Raw genomic sequence first — 18,742 nt, forward strand, 5'->3', positions numbered from 1 at the left:
ATAATCTATTGGCAAATGAATCAACATACACAGTCACGTGTCAACATAATGGTCCCACGTCGACATATATCCTCACTTTGAATTATTACCTAACTTAGTGTGCACACTGACTACGAGCATGGCAGAGCAAATTAACAATCCCTTCAATAGGGTACAGGCGGGTTCCCGTTACCTAGGGCAACCCCCTGCTAGACATACAACGAAGGCTGTAGATATAGGCTTGGCAGTGGTGGAAAATCTGGCATGCAGCCAGAGGGGTGTTGCAGGTGTCTCTGGGCTGGTAATGTCGCAGGGTGATCAGCACCCCAATAACAGTTGTCCCCTATGCAGTGGAGAGCCACTTCAATAGCTGGGTAAAGTGGGCCAATTTGGGGTGCAGGCCAGCCTGGGGGTAGGGGAGCTCCTGTACCTTAACTCTCAGCTGCAGATGCCAGCTCCTGCTGGTCATGACTCTTCAGGGTCTCTCACTCCTCTCTGGGTCTCACTCTCCTCTCTGGGTCTCTCACTCCTCTCTGGGTCTCTCACTCCTCTCTGGGTCTCACTCTGCCTGGCACCTATCAGCAGCACCTGATCTCCTCTTCAGTGCAGGACAGGGGAACAGCTTCTCCATTCACTGCACACACGCTGCTGGGCTTTCTACTTCTCCTCTCTCTGCCTGAGTATCACCCTGCTTCCAGCACGTCTTCTCACTCTCTGGGATCACCTCTGACCTCTCAGCTTCCTGTCACAAGTGCAGGGGAGCTGGGACACTAGCTGTCTGTTAACCCCTCACAGCCCTGCTGTTTCTATAAAAATGCAGTTCTTTCTCTGAGCAGCATTAGCTGCAATTGACCTTCTTTGAGGGCACAGGGACACCTCTGGGGTGGACTGCCACACACCTCCCTGCTGGAAATTTGCCTGTCCGCAGGCAACTTACCCGGACCAACAAGTTCTTGACAAAGTCCTGTCAATGTCCATGACAACATTCAAACGCTAAATGAAAACAGGTGCGATCAATTATACATTCAATAACAACTATAAGCATCACTACCTTCCTGCCACCTGATATCTAATGTGGGCTCCCCAGGTCAACCATCCCTCTGCCACAGGACATCCATCCCTCCGCGGTCCAGCTTCTCCAAGGCTGTCAATGGATGGCGCCCACTCTCACGATGTACGCATCTTTAGGCATGTCTCACCTCTCGATCTTGCCTCTTCGACCTCTGTATCGCCTGCTGGATTCTGAGGGCGAATTCCTCTCCTGAGATGGTCGTATATTCACCACTTGTTACCGGCTTCCCACCGATGAAACAGATCTTGGCCTTGTCTTCTCTCTCTGGTGCTTCTACCTTGGCCTTGGATTCAGGCAGTGGCACAACTGGTTCTGCTGCTGACGGCTCCACTGTCTGTGTCACAGCCATGTGAACCACAATTTCTGGGCTTCTCTGCTGGTCTACCATTCCGACATTTCTCGGCCTTAGATTCGCCACCCGGTAATCGGCATCGTCCATCCTGGGCACATACTCCCGCGACGGCTCCGGAAGTTGAGGCCTGGTCGCTTTTTGCCAGTTCTGATGGACTGCCTCACTCCGCACGACCGGTTTCTTGCTTGACCTCGTGATGTCAGGTTCTGGTGGGCGGGGCATCTGTCCTGGTCGAGGAGGGTTGGTGTTGACCCTTTCGTTCTCCTGCTTGACCACTCTCGGTTCAACTCTGCTTCCGCTATATTGGTGGTAGGGTGGAGGCTCTTTACGGTGCGGGTAGTGCCACTGATGTTCTGGGGCATGTCTGTTGCGTAGCACCGGTGTTCCATTCGGCCCCGTCACTTTTGCGGCCTTGGTGCCTTTCTTCCCGCTTGTTAATTCGAATTCGACGGCTTCACCATCGCTCAGGCTCCGAAAGCAATTCTGGGGGTCTTCATTCTGTATTGCGGTGTAATGGACATAGACGCTCCGCCCAGTATCCGCACGTCTAATGTATCCATATCCGCGTGGCACATCAAACCACAGGACACGACCTGTGATCCTTCTTGGGCCGGTTCGCGGCCTATCAGTCATCTGCGTTACACCGGATGCTCTTGACGTGTTCTGGAACACTGCCGGTGGACCTCTTCTCCCATGCCATCTCACAGTCTGTGGGCATACATCGGCTCGGTCACGGTGTAGTCGTTCCGACCTCCATTGGCGATTCTGTTGCCATCTATGCCTTCTGCCACCTTCACGTTGCTGTCTTTCCTTTTCATCCTCCGCCCATTCCTGACGCATCTCACGGATCATCCTGGTCATTTCGGTCATCGCTTCGATGATGGCCCCAATCGAGTTCTGATTGGCTTGGGCTGGTGGAGTGGCAGTTCTTCGCATCTCCAGCGGTTCTATGTACTGCGATCGCCACATCTTGCCGTTCACAGGGGTCTTGTGCAATCCTGTTCGTAGACGCCAAGTGTGACAGTGCCCCTGTACGGTGTGGTGCAAGATGGCGTACCTTAATCTGGAGCTGGTGACGGCGGCGGCTTCTGGATTCTTTGCGGCTTCTGCTGGGGAACCTGTGGCAGGGAACGGCACAACCCAAGGGACCCACAAAAGACAACTCTACCACGATTAGCAGCGACAGTAATTTATTTACTAACACACGGATTGACCGCTGCAATATCTCAATGACAAATGACAAGAAGAAATACTCAATGAACAAACACCTACAGTAAAGCATACAATCAAACAATAATCATTCTATCTAGCAATCAATTTAAATGGCTCAGAAACCTTAATATAATCTATTGGCAAATGAATCAACATACACAGTCACGTGTCAACATAATGGTCCCACGTCGACATATATCCTCAGTTTGAATTAGGACCTAACTTAGTGTGCACACTGACTACGAGCATGGCAGAGCAAATTAACAATCCCTTCAATAGGGTACAGGCGGGTTCCCGTTACCTAGGGCAACCCCCTGCTAGACATACAACGAAGGCTGTAGATATAGGCTTGGCAGTGGTGGAAAATCTGGCATGCAGCCAGAGGGGTGTTGCAGGTGTCTCTGGGCTGGTAATGTCGCAGGGTGATCAGCACCCCAATAACAGTTGTCCCCTATGCAGTGGAGAGCCACTTCAATAGCTGGGTAAAGTGGGCCAATTTGGGGTGCAGGCCAGCCTGGGGGTAGGGGAGCTCCTGTACCTTAACTCTCAGCTGCAGATGCCAGCTCCTGCTGGTCATGACTCTTCAGGGTCTCTCACTCCTCTCTGGGTCTCACTCTCCTCTCTGGGTCTCTCACTCCTCTCTGGGTCTCACTCTGCCTGGCACCTATCAGCAGCACCTGATCTCCTCTTCAGTGCAGGACAGGGGAACAGCTTCTCCATTCACTGCACACACGCTGCTGGGCTTTCTACTTCTCCTCTCTCTGCCTGAGTATCACCCTGCTTCCAGCACGTCTTCTCACTCTCTGGGATCACCTCTGACCTCTCAGCTTCCTGTCACAAGTGCAGGGGAGCTGGGACACTAGCTGTCTGTTAACCCCTCACAGCCCTGCTGTTTCTATAAAAATGCAGTTCTTTCTCTGAGCAGCATTAGCAGCAATTGACCTTCTTTGAGGGCACAGGGACACCTCTGGGGTGGACTGCCACACTTTGTCTCCTTCATTCCTTGTGAAAATGAAAAATTTTGAGCCAGAACTGCATTTTTGTGTAAAGAAATGTAAACCCCTGGGGGTTTGAAATGTACACTATACCCCTAGATGAATTCCCTGAGGGGTGTAGTTTGCAAAATGGGGTCACTTGTGGGGGGGTTCCACTGTATTGGTGCTTCGGGGGTCTTGCTAATGCAACATAGCACCCACCATTCATTCCACCAGAATGTGTGCTGCAAAATCCAAATATCACTCCTTCCCTTCTGAGTCCTGCCATGCACCCAAATGGTATTTTTTGGTCACATATGAGGCATTGCCGTACTCGGGAGAAATTGGGGCACAGATTTTGGGGTGCTTTGTCTCCTTCATTCCTTGTGAAAATGAAAAATTTTGAGCCAGAACTGCATTTTTGTGTAAAAAAATGTAATTTTTCATTTTCACAGCCCAGTTGTACCAAAATTGGTGAAACCCCTGGGGGTTTGAAATGTACACTATACCCCTAGATGAATTCCCTGAGGGATGTAGTTTGCAAAATGGGGTCACTTGTGGGGGGGTTCCACTGTATTGGTGCTTCGGGGGTCTTGCTAATGTGACATAGCACCCACCATTCATTCCACCAGAATGTGTGCTGCAAAATCCAAATATCACTCCTTCCCTTCTGAGTCCTGCCATGCACCCAAATGGTATTTTTTGGTCACATATGAGGCATTGCCATACTCGGGAGAAATTGGGGCACAGATTTTGGGGTGCTTTGTCTCCTTCATTCCTTGTGAAAATAAAACATTTTGAGCCAGAACTGCATTTTTGTGTAAAAAAATGTAATTTTTCATTTTCACAGCCCAGTTGTACCAAAATTGGTGAAACCCCTGGGGGTTTGAAATGTACACTATACCCCTAGATGAATTCCCTGAGGGATGTAGTTTGCAAAATGGGGTCACTTGTGGGGGGGGTTCCTAACTTTTAGCATCTTATGGTGCCTAGAAACCTACATGGTGCCTAAAAAATAATCTCATAAAAAGGAGGCTCCAAAATCAAGTAGGTGCTCCTTCTATTATGAAGCCTGTGGTTTGGTCAACGTGCACACTAGGGCCACATATAGGATATTTATGAAAACAAAAGAATTGGGGGAATCAATTTTTAATCACATTTCTCTAGTAAAATCTACTGTGTTCCTTAGAAAAATGTATTAAAATTGAAAATCTGCAAAAAAAATGAAATTTTGAAATTTCACCTACACTTTGTTTTAATTCCTGTGAAACACCTAAAGGGTAAACAAACTTCCAAAAAAGGGATTTTTGTAAGAACTTACCGTTCGAATCCCTTTCTCTGATATGGTCCTGGTGACACAGCTCAACACTGGGATGTAGGAGGGTCCGAAGGAGCCAGGCACCTATCCTAAAGTTTTAGAGGGTAGGCTCCTCCCCTACTGCATCCCTGGACTCTTCAGTTCATCTTTCAAAGCCACTGGAATACATTAACTCAGTACAAACGCCTGCACATATTATATGCACATTTTATAACAGAAAACTGTTAACTTTTAACCATTTTAACATGAACATCATGAAACTTCTGGCATACTTACTGAGCGTAAGGGAGGGATCGCTGTGTCACCAGGACCATATCAGAGAAAGGGATTCGAACGGTAAGTTCTTACAAAAATCCCTTTTTCTCTTTCAATGGTCCTGGTGACACAGCTCAACACTGGGACGTTCCAGAGCCGGTCCTTTGGGAGGGTACGCTCAGGTCTGCAGCTCTCAGCACTGCTCGCCCGAATGATGCGTCCTCCGACGCGAACTCATGGAATCTATAGAATTTGGCAAATGTGTGAACAGATGACCAAGTGGCAGCTCTGCAAACCTGCTCAGCTGTGGCCCCATGTCGAACCGCCCAAGAGGTGGCAACTGACCTGGTGGTATGCGCATTTATTTTGGCCGGTACTGGTCTACCCACTTTGGTGTATGCAAAGGCTATCACAGACCGCAACCACCTAGCAATAGTCTGCTTAGATGCAGGCCAACCAATCTTGTGTACGTCATACAATACCAACAATGTGTCAGTCTTCCTGACACTCTTCACTCTGTCCACATATATGCGTAAGGCACGCACAACATCCAAAGTTCTCAACTTGTCCCTTTTCTTAGAACCCTCTGGGGGTTGAAACACAGGTAGAACTATCTCCTGATTTAAATGGAAGGTAGATACCACCTTCGGTAGAAACTGAGGCACTGTTCTTAAAACAGCCCTGTCATCATGAAAAATTAAGAAGGGAGATTTACATGACAAAGCTCCCAATTCTGAAACTCTTTTAGCAGATGCTACTGCTAACAAAAACACTAGCTTCCACGTGAGAAACTTAAAGTCAGCCGACCTTAAAGGTTCAAAAGGTGCCTTTTGAAGGCATTCCAAAACCAGAGATAGATCCCAAGGTGCTACTGGTTGCTTGTATGGAGGTTTCAACCTGGATACTCCTTGTAAAAAGGTTTGAATTTCCGGCAAAATGGCTATCTTTTTCTGGAAATAGATGGACAAGGCCGAAATCTGCACCTTCAGTGACTGAAGGCTTAGGCCCGATGAAAAACCATCTTGTAAGAATTCCATCATTCTTGATAGCTTAAAATGAGATGTATGAGCCTTTCTTCTCTCACACCATCGAATGTAAGTCTTCCAGACTCTATAATAATTTGACGAAGATACAGCTTTTCTGGCTTTTATCATAGTCTGTACTACTGCCTCAGAAAACCCTTTTCTTTTCAAAATGGTGGTTTCAATAGCCAGGCCGTCAAAATCAATCGATCTGAATCCAGGTGATTGAATGGGCCTTGTCTTAGAAGGTCTGGTCTCAGAGGTAGACGCCATGAGTCCACAGACAACCTCTGAAGCCTCGAGTACCAGGATCTCCTTGGCCAATCCGGGGCCACTAAGATCACTGGAACCTTCTGCCCCTGTATTTTCTTCAGAAGTCTCGGTAACATTGGGACTGGTGGGAATGCATAAAGGAGATCTCCCTGCCAGTGAATAGTCATGGCATCCACTGCCTCCGCTAGTGGATCCCTTGTTCTGGCATAGAACCTGGGCACTTGACGGTTGATCCTGGATGCCATCAGGTCCACATCCGGAGTTCCCCACCTCGAAGTGATTTGGTGAAACACCTGAGGGTGTAAGCTCCATTCCCCTTCCTTGAGCTCCTCCCTGCTCAGGAAGTCGGCTTCTATATTCTCTATTCCTGGGATGAATATAGCCGATACAGCTGGAACATTCTGTTCCGCCCATAGGAAGATTCTGGACACCTCCCACATGGCCAATTTGCTGCGTGTACCTCCCTGGTGATTCAGATACGCCACAGCTGTGGCATTGTCGGTCTGAATCCTCAAAGGGAGGTTCTGTAACCTGTCTCCCGCCAAGGAAATGACTTTCCAGACAGCTCTCAGCTCCAAGATGTTGATTGGTAACGCTGATTCCTCTGCCGTCCACAGGCCCTGAAGCCTGAGATCCAGGACTATTGCCCCCCAGCCCCTGAGACTGGCGTCGGTAGTTACTATCAACCAGTCCCAGGTCTGTAATGACCGACCCCACTGAAGGGAATCTACTTCTGTCCACCATTTCAAGGATTCTCGGGTGTCCGAAGACAGCACTATCATCTCGGATTTCATGGTCAAAGTGTCTCCTGACCAAGCTGACAAAATGTTCCATTGGAACCTCCGAGAGTGGAACCTGGCAAATTGAAGCGTCTCGAATGACGCCACCATCTTCCCCAGGAGCTTGAGACACCTCCATACTGAAATGCTCTGAGCCCTGAGAATCTCCTGGACTAGGGTGACCAGATCCCTGGCCTTTACCTCCGGGAGGAATACCCGATGAAGATGGGTGTCCAGTATGACTCCCAAGAATTGGAGCCTTTGTGACGGTACCAACTGAGATTTTTGCAAATTTAAAATCCAGCCGTGAGCCTGCAAAAAACTGATGGCCTCTGCCAAGTGACTCTGCAGCATGGCTGCTGACTCTGCTTTGAACAGGAGATCGTCCAAATAGGGTATTACTGTGATTCCCCTGAGCCTCAGCACCGCCGCCATTACTGACATTATCTTTGTGAATACCCTTGGCGCGGTTGCTAGCCCAAAGGGTAACGCCCGGAATTGTAAATGCAGGTCTCCTATGGCAAACCTCAACAAGGTCTGATGCTCCGGGTGTATAGGAACGTGCAAATATGCGTCCTGGACATCCATGGACGCCAAGAATTCTCCCTGGTCCAGACTCAGGAGTACTGACCGTAGAGACTCCATTTTGAAATGGTCTACCCATAAATGAACATTTAGAGACTTCAAATTTAGTATTGGTCTGAAAGACCCGTCTGGTTTGGGCACCAGGAACAGCGTGGAGTAAAAGCCTTTCTTCCACTCTGTCTTGGGGACTAGTGTCACCACCCCTTTTTCCAAAAGGGAGTGCGCTGCTCTCACAAGAGCTGTACGCAGCCGTGCCTCCTTTGGTAAGGATGTGGGAATGAACCTCTTCGGAGGTGGCCCTCTGAAAGGGATTTTGTAACCCTGTGTTATGATGTCTAGCACCCAGGCATCCTGGTCTAGAGAAGCCCAAGCGTCCCTGAAGTGTGTGAGACGCCCGCCCACTTTTGTCACTGTCGGGCAAAGCCCCTGACAGTCATGCAGAGGGTTTATCCTCTCCTTTATTGGCAGGCTTCTTGTGAAAAGAGCCAAATTTTGACTTTTGTGTCTTGCCTCTAGAGGGCTGAAACCTTCCCCTGAAAGACTGTCCTCGAAAGGACGCACCACCTCTAGGGGAGGGCCGAAAGGACGGCTTAAAAGCAGAAAATCTGGACGTCTGCTTTGCTGAGGAGGCCGGCAGGAATGTACTTTTGCCGCCTGTGGCCTGTTTTATAATCTCCTCTAATTCGGTACCAAAGAGTACCTTTCCTTTGAAGGCTAATGTTTCCAGAGCCTTCTTGGACTCATTGTCTGCTTCCCAGGCTTTAAGCCAAAGCACTCTCCTGGCATTAATGGAGACTGTGGACACTCGGGTTGCCATTTTAATAGCTTCCTCCTCTGCTTCAACTGCATATTCTGCTGCTGCCTTAATCTTTTCTGCAAGCAGTAATGCACCCGGGTCAGCCTGCAGCATGGTGCATAATTCACCAGCCCACTCTATCATGGCCTTAGAAACCCAGGCTGAAGCAATAAGGGGTCGTAAGGTAAACCCCACCCCTTCAAAGATAGCCTTGAGGTTTCCCTCCAGCTTTTTATCCACAGAATCTTTAAAAGCTGCACCGCCCTGTACTGGTAATACAGTAGCCTTGGACAAACGTGCCACTGAAGCGTCCACAACTGGGACCCTTTCCCAGAGCTCCGCATGAGACTCTGGCATGGGGTACAGATTTAGGAATCGTTTTGGCATCTGAAGCCTCTTATCAGGAGTTTTCCAAGCCCCTTCTAACAATTCCTGTAACCCCTCATCTGAAGGAAAAGTAACAGCCTCCTTCCGCTGTCGCTTAAAAACACCTTTAACAGGAGTCTTATCCTCCACAGTCAGCTTTAAAGCCTGCTTTACAGCTACAATGAGATCCTCTATACCAGCAGCAGAGTTCTCTTCCAAATCATCACCCTGATCCCAGGGGATGTCAGTATACTCTCCTTCCTCTTCATCTACCACAGTAGTTAAAGCATAAGACCTTCTAGGGGTCCCTGCCACATCATCCATTTTGTCCAGCATTTCACTGAACCTGTTAATCCCTTTTGCAGTATCCTGCATCACTTGGATAAGTGCAGGATCTGCCTGGGTAAGAGGCAAGGAGCCAGACGACTGCTGAGATGATGGCATAGGTCTCTGTGATTCTACCAGCCCATCACTCTGCCTGTCCAAAAGCTGCACCAAAGCGTTTACTGACCTGCCTAGGGCCCTGGCCCACGCAGGTTCCATATGCTCTGCCCTATGGGGATCACTGCCCATGGGTCTCACATCAGCGCAAGTAATACATAAGCCCCCCTTGGCCATCTGCTCAGGGACAAACTTTTGTGTGCAAACATTGCACGCGCTCAGTGCATTAAGGGCTCCCTCCCCCAAAACCACAGCCTGATGCTCAGACATGATGCAAGTGATAAATGTATATCTATCAGTATACACAGTGCAAACAATGTACAAGCGTTTATACAGAGGCAATGCACCCAATCACTTATCTGTCTGTTGGTTTCAACTGCGGGGAAGCGATGCCCAGGAAATCCAAGTCACTCTGCCAGGATCAGTAAGCCAGCTCAGCTCCGCTGCAAGCGTTCTGAAAGGCGCCAAAGTCAGAGTGAAGGAAGAGACCACAGGTCCCTGCTGCTGCGGGGTCCGTGACCTTTTGGCGCCAACCACCCCCAGCAAGCCGCTCCTTAGGTAGGATTTCCTAGTTCCAGTGTCTCCCCCTCAAATGGGGATCACTTGGAACATGCCTGTCACAACGCTGCTGTCCTCTCATCTAGGAGCTCAGCGTGTAAGCTCCGCATAAAATGGCCGCCGCCATCACGGAGCGCCTGTCCCCCATGATCCCCACCTAAACGTGGAGCCGGTTTCAGGGTACTCCGGAGCCCAGGCAGCCTTTTAGAAAAGGCTATAAGCGCTGCACAGGGGGACCAGACAGTGTCTCCCTTGTGCACAGTGAGCTGACAGGACGCGCTTCTGTCAGCTCCTGCTGCGCAAGCAGTGTGAGGATTCACTATGAGAATCCTCACACTGTGCCTACCTAGCTAGGGTAAAAGTTAATAAAATAATAAAAATCCCCTAACTACTCTAATTCTTCGGCTGCTCCTGCAGCCCTTTAGAATAGCACCCACTCCAGTGGGCACCTAACACGAACTGAAGAGTCCAGGGATGCAGTAGGGGAGGAGCCTACCCTCTAAAACTTTAGGATAGGTGCCTGGCTCCTTCGGACCCTCCTACATCCCAGTGTTGAGCTGTGTCACCAGGACCATTGAAAGAGAAATGCTGTTTTGAATACTGTGAGGGGTGCAGTTTTTGAAATGGCATCATTTATGGGGGTGTCTCACATACAAGTCCCTCAAAGTCACATCAGAACTGAACTGGTCCCTAAAAAAATCAGTGTTTGAAATTTTCTTGAAAATTTGAGAATTTGCTATTCATATTTTAAGCCTCCTGGGGCGAAATGTAATAGGGTGTGATTTTTGGACGAGTTCCAAACTCGCCAGAAATCGCACCTTTAAAAATCGCATTTTTTGCTGCGAATTCGCATATGTAATGAGATGCGAATTAGCGGCAAAAAATGCGATTTGCCGCGATTTCGGGCGATTTTTAGTCATGAAAATGTGCGCATTTTCAGTCATGAAAATGTGCGCATTTTCATAAATGCGATTTTGTGCAAAAAAAAAAAAACGGCGTGGGGTCCCCCCTCCTAAGCATAACAAGCCCCGGGCTCATTGAGCCGGACCTGGTTCCAAAAATACGGGGGGACAAAAAGCATAGGGGTCCCCCGTATTTCTGAAACCAGCCCCGGACTCTTGGACCGGTCCTGGTTCCAAAAATACGGGGGACAAAAAATCTGGGGTCCCCCGTATTTTAAAACCAGCACCGGGCACCAACAGCCCACGGCGTCATGCCACAGCCGGGGGACACTTTTTATACAAGGTCCCCCGGCCAAAACATGAGCACCGTGGCTGGTCAGCCTTGGACGGGGTACCTGGAGGAGTGGGGACCCCCCCCCAAATAAAGGGGTCCCCCCCCCCCAGGCTTCACCCTTCCAGGGCTGAAGCCCGGGGCTGTCACCGGCGTCCGTGGCCAGTGGACGCCGGCCTGATAGGGTTAAATCGATCATACATTACATTGCTTTATACCGGAGAACTACAAGTGCCAGCAGACCTCCCCCGCATGCTGGGACTTGGAGAACCACAAGTCCCAGCATGCGGGGCATTAATGGGCCCGCTGGGACTTGTAGTCCACCTGTAAAAAGAATGTTTATAAAAAACACACACACAGAGAAGTAAAAGTTTATTACACACACACACCTCACTTTTACACCAGCGTTACTTACCATTCCTGGATCCAGCGCTGGTCTGGCTGCTTCACAGCCGGCTTCCCCCGAACTGACAGGCAGCGGGGAGAACCGGCTTTCTCCGTTGCCTCTAACAGCTTCTGTAGCGCTGTTGCAGCGCTACAGAGGCTGAGAGCGCGATTGGCCGATACATCTCCATGGAGACGCATAGCTCAGCCAATCAGGACTGAGCTATGCGTCTCCATGGAGATGTATCGGCCAATCGCGCTCTCAGCCTCTGTAGCGCTGGAACAGCGCTACAGAAGCTGTTGGAGGCAACGGAGAAAGCCCCCGCTGCCTGTCAGTTCGGGGGGGCTTTCCCCTATGCTTTTTGTCCCCCCGTATTTTTGGAACCAGGTCCGGCTCAATGAGCCCGGGGCTGGTTATGCTTAGGAGGGGGGACCCTACGCCGTTTTTTTTTTATAAAAACACTTTTACACATTTTTATTAACAGGACCATGCACAGATCTCAATGATCTGTGCATGGTTCTGTCAAATTCGCCTGTCAGAACCTGGTCTATTTTTTTTGCGATTTTTGGTAACATTTACCAAAAATCACACCCTATTACATTTGCGAGTTGTATACTTTATAATGGGAAAACATCTGGATGCGAATTGAAATGTGACTAAAAAAGTGCGATTTTTTACCGCGATTTTCAACCTATTAAATGTGCGATTTTCGGAAAATGTGCGATTTCGGCCGTTTTTGACCCAAAATCGCACATGTCCAAAAATCACACCCTATTACATTTCGCCCCTAGTGTCCAAAAAAATTAAAAGGAGGTTGAAATAATGATGGCAACATAAAGTAGACATATGGTCTTTGTTAGTTATTAACTATTTTGAGTGGTATGATTATTTGTCTCACAAGCAGAAAATTTAACATTTTGAAAATTGCAAAATTTTCAATTTTTTTACGACATTTTGGTATTTTTCACAAAAAAACACAGACTGTATCGACCAAAATTTACCACTAACTTAAAGTACAATTTGTCACGAGAAAACAATCTCAAAATCACTGGGATAAGTAAAAGCAATAAAAAGTTATCCCCACATAAAGTGATACATGTCAGATTTGAAAAAAAGGGCTCTGTCAGGAAGGCAAAAACAGGCTGCGGCGGTAAGGGGTTAATGAGATATCTTGCATTTATGTTGTATATGCACATCAAACACGTGTGATACACACAAATAATATATCTGTGCATGAAACAAGGTTATAAACATGAAACAAAGTCTGTGTACTATCTCAGGTACTGACTTTGAATGCCAAGCAATCATTTTCATGCACATATTTAGTGCCAATTACATATAATGTCCCCAGTAGCGCCAGTTACAGATCATGTCCCCAGTAATGCCAGTTACATATCATGTCCCCAGTAGCACCAGTTACAGATCATGTTAGAGTAGCACCAGTTACAGATCATGTCCCCAGTAGCGCCAGTTACATATCATGTCCCCAGTAGTGCCAGTTACAAATCATGTCCCCAGTAGCGCCAGTTACAGATCATGTCCCCAGTAGCGCCAGTTACAGATCATGTCCCCAGTAGTACCAGTTACATATCATGTTCCAGTAGCGCCAGTTACAGATCATGTTCCAGTAGCACCAGTTACAGATCATGTCCCCAGTAGCGCCAGTTACATATCATGTCCCCAGTAGTGCCAGTTACATATCATGTCCCCAGTAGTGCCAGTTACATATCATGTCCCCAGTAGCGCCAGTTACATATCATGTCCCCAGTAGCGCCAGTTACATATCATGTCCCCAGTAGCGCCAGTTACATATAATGTCCCCAGTAGCACCAGTTACATATCATGTCCCCAGTAGCGCCAGTTACATATAATGTCCCCAGTAGCACCAGTTACAGATCATATCCCTAGTAGTGCCAGTTACAGATGTCCCCAGTAGTGCCAGTTACATATCATGTCCCCAGTAGTGCCAGTTACATATTATGTCCCAGTAGTGCCAGTTACAGATCATATCCCTAGTAGTGCCAGTTACATATCATATCCCTAGTAGTGCCAGTTACAGATGTCCCCAGTAGTGCCAGTTACATATCATGTCCCCAGTAGTGCCAGTTACATATTATGTCCCAGTAGTGCCAGTTACATATCATATCCCCAGTAGCGCCATTTACAGATGTCCCTAGTAGCGCCAGTTACATATCATGTCCCCAGTAGCGCCAGTTACATATCATGTCCCCAGTAGCGCCAGTTACATATCATGTCCCCAGTAGTACCAGTTACATATCATGTCCTCAGTAGTGCCAGTTACATATCATGTCCTCAGTAGTGCCAGTTACATATCATGTCCCCAGTAGTGCCAGTTACATATCATGTCCCCAGTAGTGCCAGTTACGTATCATGTCCCCAGTAGTGCCAGTTACGTATCGTGTCCCCAGTAGTGATGGTACAGCTGTCACCAGTAGAGACAGTTACATTATCATGTCCCCAGTAGTGCCAGTTACATATCATGTCCCCAGTAGGGCCAGTTACATATCATGTCCCCAGTAGTGCCAGTTACATATCATGTCCTCAGTAGTGCTGGTACAGATGTCCCCAGTAGGTTTTTAGCCCCATACACACAAAAAAAAATTACATTCTGGAGATTATGGTTTTTGGAATAATTTGGAGAACGGATATTTGGATAAGGGATACTCAACCTGTAATTATATTATTACCCAGATCCGTTCCAAAGAAAATCATTGAATACTGTAGTTCTAAAATTCCTGGCATAATACAGAGACCTGGGTATCAGTGACTTACACCAGGAGCATAGTCTGCAGCAGTGGCACCTATGACGCTGCTTTGTCCTCATACGATGGAAGATGTTGTTCTCCTCCTCTAGAAGGGAATGCCGGTCTGTGGTACACGGAGCATCTACCAGAACCTGCAGATCCAAGATGAAGAATTATATTCTAAAACAACAATGGGCACAGTGGTGGGGGAGGGGATCTATGGGCCTGCAACCAACAGTGGCTTGTTGGCTTAGCTAAGACATGCAGGGGCTGAACAACACACAGGAGGAAACACTAGGGAGATATACAGTAGGTGACATCCACTCTAGTACATACCTCCCAAGTGTCCCGATTTCAGCGGGACAGTCCCGATTTTCGGGTCCTGTCCCGCTGTCCCACCCGCGGCTTGCATTGTCCCACTGTGGAGGGTGGCAGTTGGGAGCCCCCCCAAGCTGATTGAATAGACACTGTGCTCATGCGCACAGCGTCTATTCGCGGCTGAAAATGGGGTCATTTGCATAGGCCCCGCCCCCTAGTCCAGCAGCCAAGAAGTTGGGAGGTATGCTAGTATCCCAGTGTAACCCAGGTCCAGTGACCAGAAAACACAACCTGCACAGCTTGCAGGGTTGTAGCCAGAAAGCACTGATAATGGTCATTGGATCTCTGCCATTTTTTACCTAACGTTTTGTGTGAATAGCTATTACTGGGAGGGAGAGATTACAGCCCCCTTTATGGTCCTGACCACTCCAGTTTTACCCTAGGGAGATACATTACCCCCCCCCCCTGTGCCTGCCGGCAAGCGATGCACCAAATATGTTTTAAGAGACAGAGTCAGGCTTGTCCCCATCTATGCACAGGGGCCACGATAAGAGGCACATCTTCTCCTTACTGTATGCGTGCTGTGTATGTGTGTTGTGTGTATGTATATATGCTGTGTGTGTATGTATATATGCTGTGTGTGTGTATATGTGTATGTGTGTGTATGTATATATGCTGTGTGTGTATGTATATATGCTGTGAGTGTATGTATATATGCTGTGTGTGTATGTATATATGCTGTGTGTGTATGTATATATGCTGTGTGTATGTATATATGCTGTGTGTATGTATATATGCTGTGTGTGTATGTATATATGCTGTGTATGTGTGTATGTGTGTATGTATATATGCTGTGTATGTGTGCTGTGTGTATGTATATATGCTGTGTGTATGTATATATGCTGTGTATGTGTGTTGTGTGTATGTATATATGCTGTGTGTGTGTTGTGTGTGTGTATGTATATATGCTGTGTGTGTATGTATATATGCTGTGTGTGTATGTATATATGCTGTGTGTATGGTGTGTGTGTATGTATATATGCTGTGTGTGTATGTATATATGCTGTGTATGTGTGTTGTGTGTATGTATATATGTTGTGTGTGTATGTGTGTTGTGTGTATGTATATATGCTGTGTGTATGTGTGTATGTATATATGATGTGTGTGTATATGTATATATGCTGTGTATGTGTGTTGTGTGTATGTATATATGCTGTGTGTGTATGTATATATGCTGTGTATGTGTGTTGTGTGTATGTATATATGCTGTGTGTATGTATATATGCTGTGTGTGTATGTATATATATATGCTGTGTGTGTATGTATATATGCTGTGTGTGTATGTATATATGCTGTGTGTATGTGTGTTGTGTGTATGTATATATGCTGTGTATGTGTGTTGTGTGTATGTATATATGCTGTGTGTATGTATATATGCTGTGTGTATGTATATATGCTGTGTGTGTATGTATATATGCTGTGTGTATGTGTGTATGTATATATGCTGTGTATGTGTGTTGTGTGTATGTATATATGCTGTGTGTGTATGTATATATGCTGTGTGTATGTATATATGCTGTGTGTATGGTGTGTGTGTTTTTATCCTTAGTGGGTCTCCCCTTATCTTAAGTACCCCAAGCTCCCTGGATACTTAGGGCCGGATTCAGAGTTGATCACAAAAGCAAAATCTTTCTCAAAAGGGTAAAACCATGCTGCGCTGCAGGTGGGGCAGATGTAACATGTGCAGAGAGACCTGGGTAACACCATGCTGCGCTGCAGGTGGGGCAGATGTAACATGTGCAGAGAGACCTGGGTAACACCATGCTGCGCTGCAGGTGGGGCAGATGTAACATGTGCAGAGAGACCTGGGTAACACCATGCTGCGCTGCAGGTGGGGCAGATGTAACATGTGCAGAGAGACCTGGGTAACACCATGCTGCGCTGCAGGTGGGGCAGATGTAACATGTGCAGAGAGACCTGGGTAACACCATGCTGCGCTGCAGGTGGGGCAGATGTAACATGTGCAGAGAGACCTGGGTAACACCATGCTGCGCTGCAGGTGGGGCAGATGTAACATGTGCAGAGAGACCTGGGTAACACCATGCTGAGCTGCAGGTGGGGCAGATGTAACATGTGCAGAGAGACCTGGGTAACACCATGCTGCGCTGCAGGTGGGGCAGATGTAACATGTGCAGAGAGAGAGATTTGGGCGAGTTATTTGTTTCTGTACAGGGTAAATATTGGATGCTTTATATTTACACTGCACATTAGAATTCAGTTTGAACACACCCCACCCAAATGTATCTCTCTTTGCATGTTACATCTGCCCCACCTGCAGTGCAGCAGGGTTCTTCCCAATTGAGAAAGATTTTGCGTTCTATCCCCAGTGACAACTTGTGTCTGCAGACAGCCCTTTCCCCACTGTAGGTCTCCAGCCTGGCATTTAGGGGAGATCACTAGTTTCCTGTGACTTGGAGATGGCATCTTATCTCGGGTCAGCCCACCGTGTGAACAAGGTAAGTTCCAGATCTGACCCGGGACTTTGGTGGGAAGGGGTAGACGTTATAAGTTACACTGCACATAAGGCGCATTGTCGGGTGCAGTAAGAGTGGAGGAGATAAATAATAAGCAGCAAAGAGAAGGTTCATGTTTATAATACCCCTTTCACATCGCACCTAATTACCGGGTACAAGCCGCTTTCTTGCCGGTTCGACCCGGTAATTAGGGTGATGTGAAAGGCGTTTCCGGGTCCCGCAATCGGGTTGCAACACGGCAATACGAACTGGTAAAAAAGAAGGGTTCTTACCATTTCATTGCCGTGTTGCTGTGCAGTATGAATGGGTTAAACGGGTCGAGCAACCCTTTTCCCGTTCACACTATGGAGGAGACAGAGCTTGGAGCAGCGCCAGCTCTCCGATGACGCGCTGACACTGTTGCAGTGTGAACATGCACATGCAGGGTCGCACTGGGACTGAACCAGTTAAAAGTCCCGGTGCGACCCTGGATTTGCGATTTGAAAGCGGCATTAGAGACAAGTTACATAAGAAGGGATACAATTAGCTAACAGCTAATCCTGATTTTGTTACCCTGACCAACACTGATCACTGATTGGTCACTTCCACAGGCAGCCTCATTTAAAGGAGGTTTAGAAGGGTTGTGGATTTTAATATCCTTATCTTTTATCTTCGTTGCTTATTGTGTTCTACGGTGGAGTGCGTGGTAGTATACCTGCGCACCCAGTGATTAGCTGCAAAGCACTAGGCACGGTCTGACTTCACCGTCCTGATAAATAGACAGTCATAAAAAGTAGGTTTTTGTGCTGAGCTCTATTGTGTTCTACGGACGGGATGCAGTTAAAATCCCGGCGGTCGGGATCCCAGCGTTCGGAATCCCGACCGCCGAAATCCCAACATTTTCTCCCTCTGTGGGTGTCCACGACACCCCTGGAGGGAGAATAAATTAGCGTGCCGAGCGTAGCAAGGCACCGGACCTGCTGCGTGGCGAGTGCAGCGAGCCCGCAAGGGGGGGGGCGATCCACGTCCCCCCCTTGTCGGGATTTCGGCGGTCGGGATTCCGGCGTCGGGATTTCATACTGCTTCCCTATGGACAGACAGCCACTTACCCGGTCATACATGCCCTCCTCTGGCCAGTCTGTCCCATCCCACGAGGTGACACGCACTCTGTCTTCTGTACGCAACTCTTGTGGGATGTAGGCCTGTGGGACCCTGCGCGGGATGCAGTTAATATCCCGGCGGTCGGGATCCCGGCGTTTAGAATCCCGACGCCGAAATGCCGACCGCCGAAATGCCGACACATTCTCCCTCATGGGGTGTCCACGACACCCCTGGAGGGAGAATAAATTAGTGTGCCGAGCGTAGCGAGGCAGCGGGCCCGCTGCGTGGCGAGCGCAGCGAGCCCGCAAGAGGGGGCGATCCACGTACCCCCCTTGTCGGCATTACGGCTGTCGGGATTCCGGCGTCGGGATTCTGTACGCCGGGATCCCGACCGCCGGGATTCAATACTGAATCCCCCTGCGCAGGCGGTTGCAGCGGGAAATAG

This window comes from Crinia signifera, chromosome 6 (assembly GCF_055691185.1).
Source record: "Crinia signifera chromosome 6, ASM5569118v1, whole genome shotgun sequence".
Taxonomy (NCBI): Eukaryota; Metazoa; Chordata; class Amphibia; order Anura; family Myobatrachidae; genus Crinia; species Crinia signifera.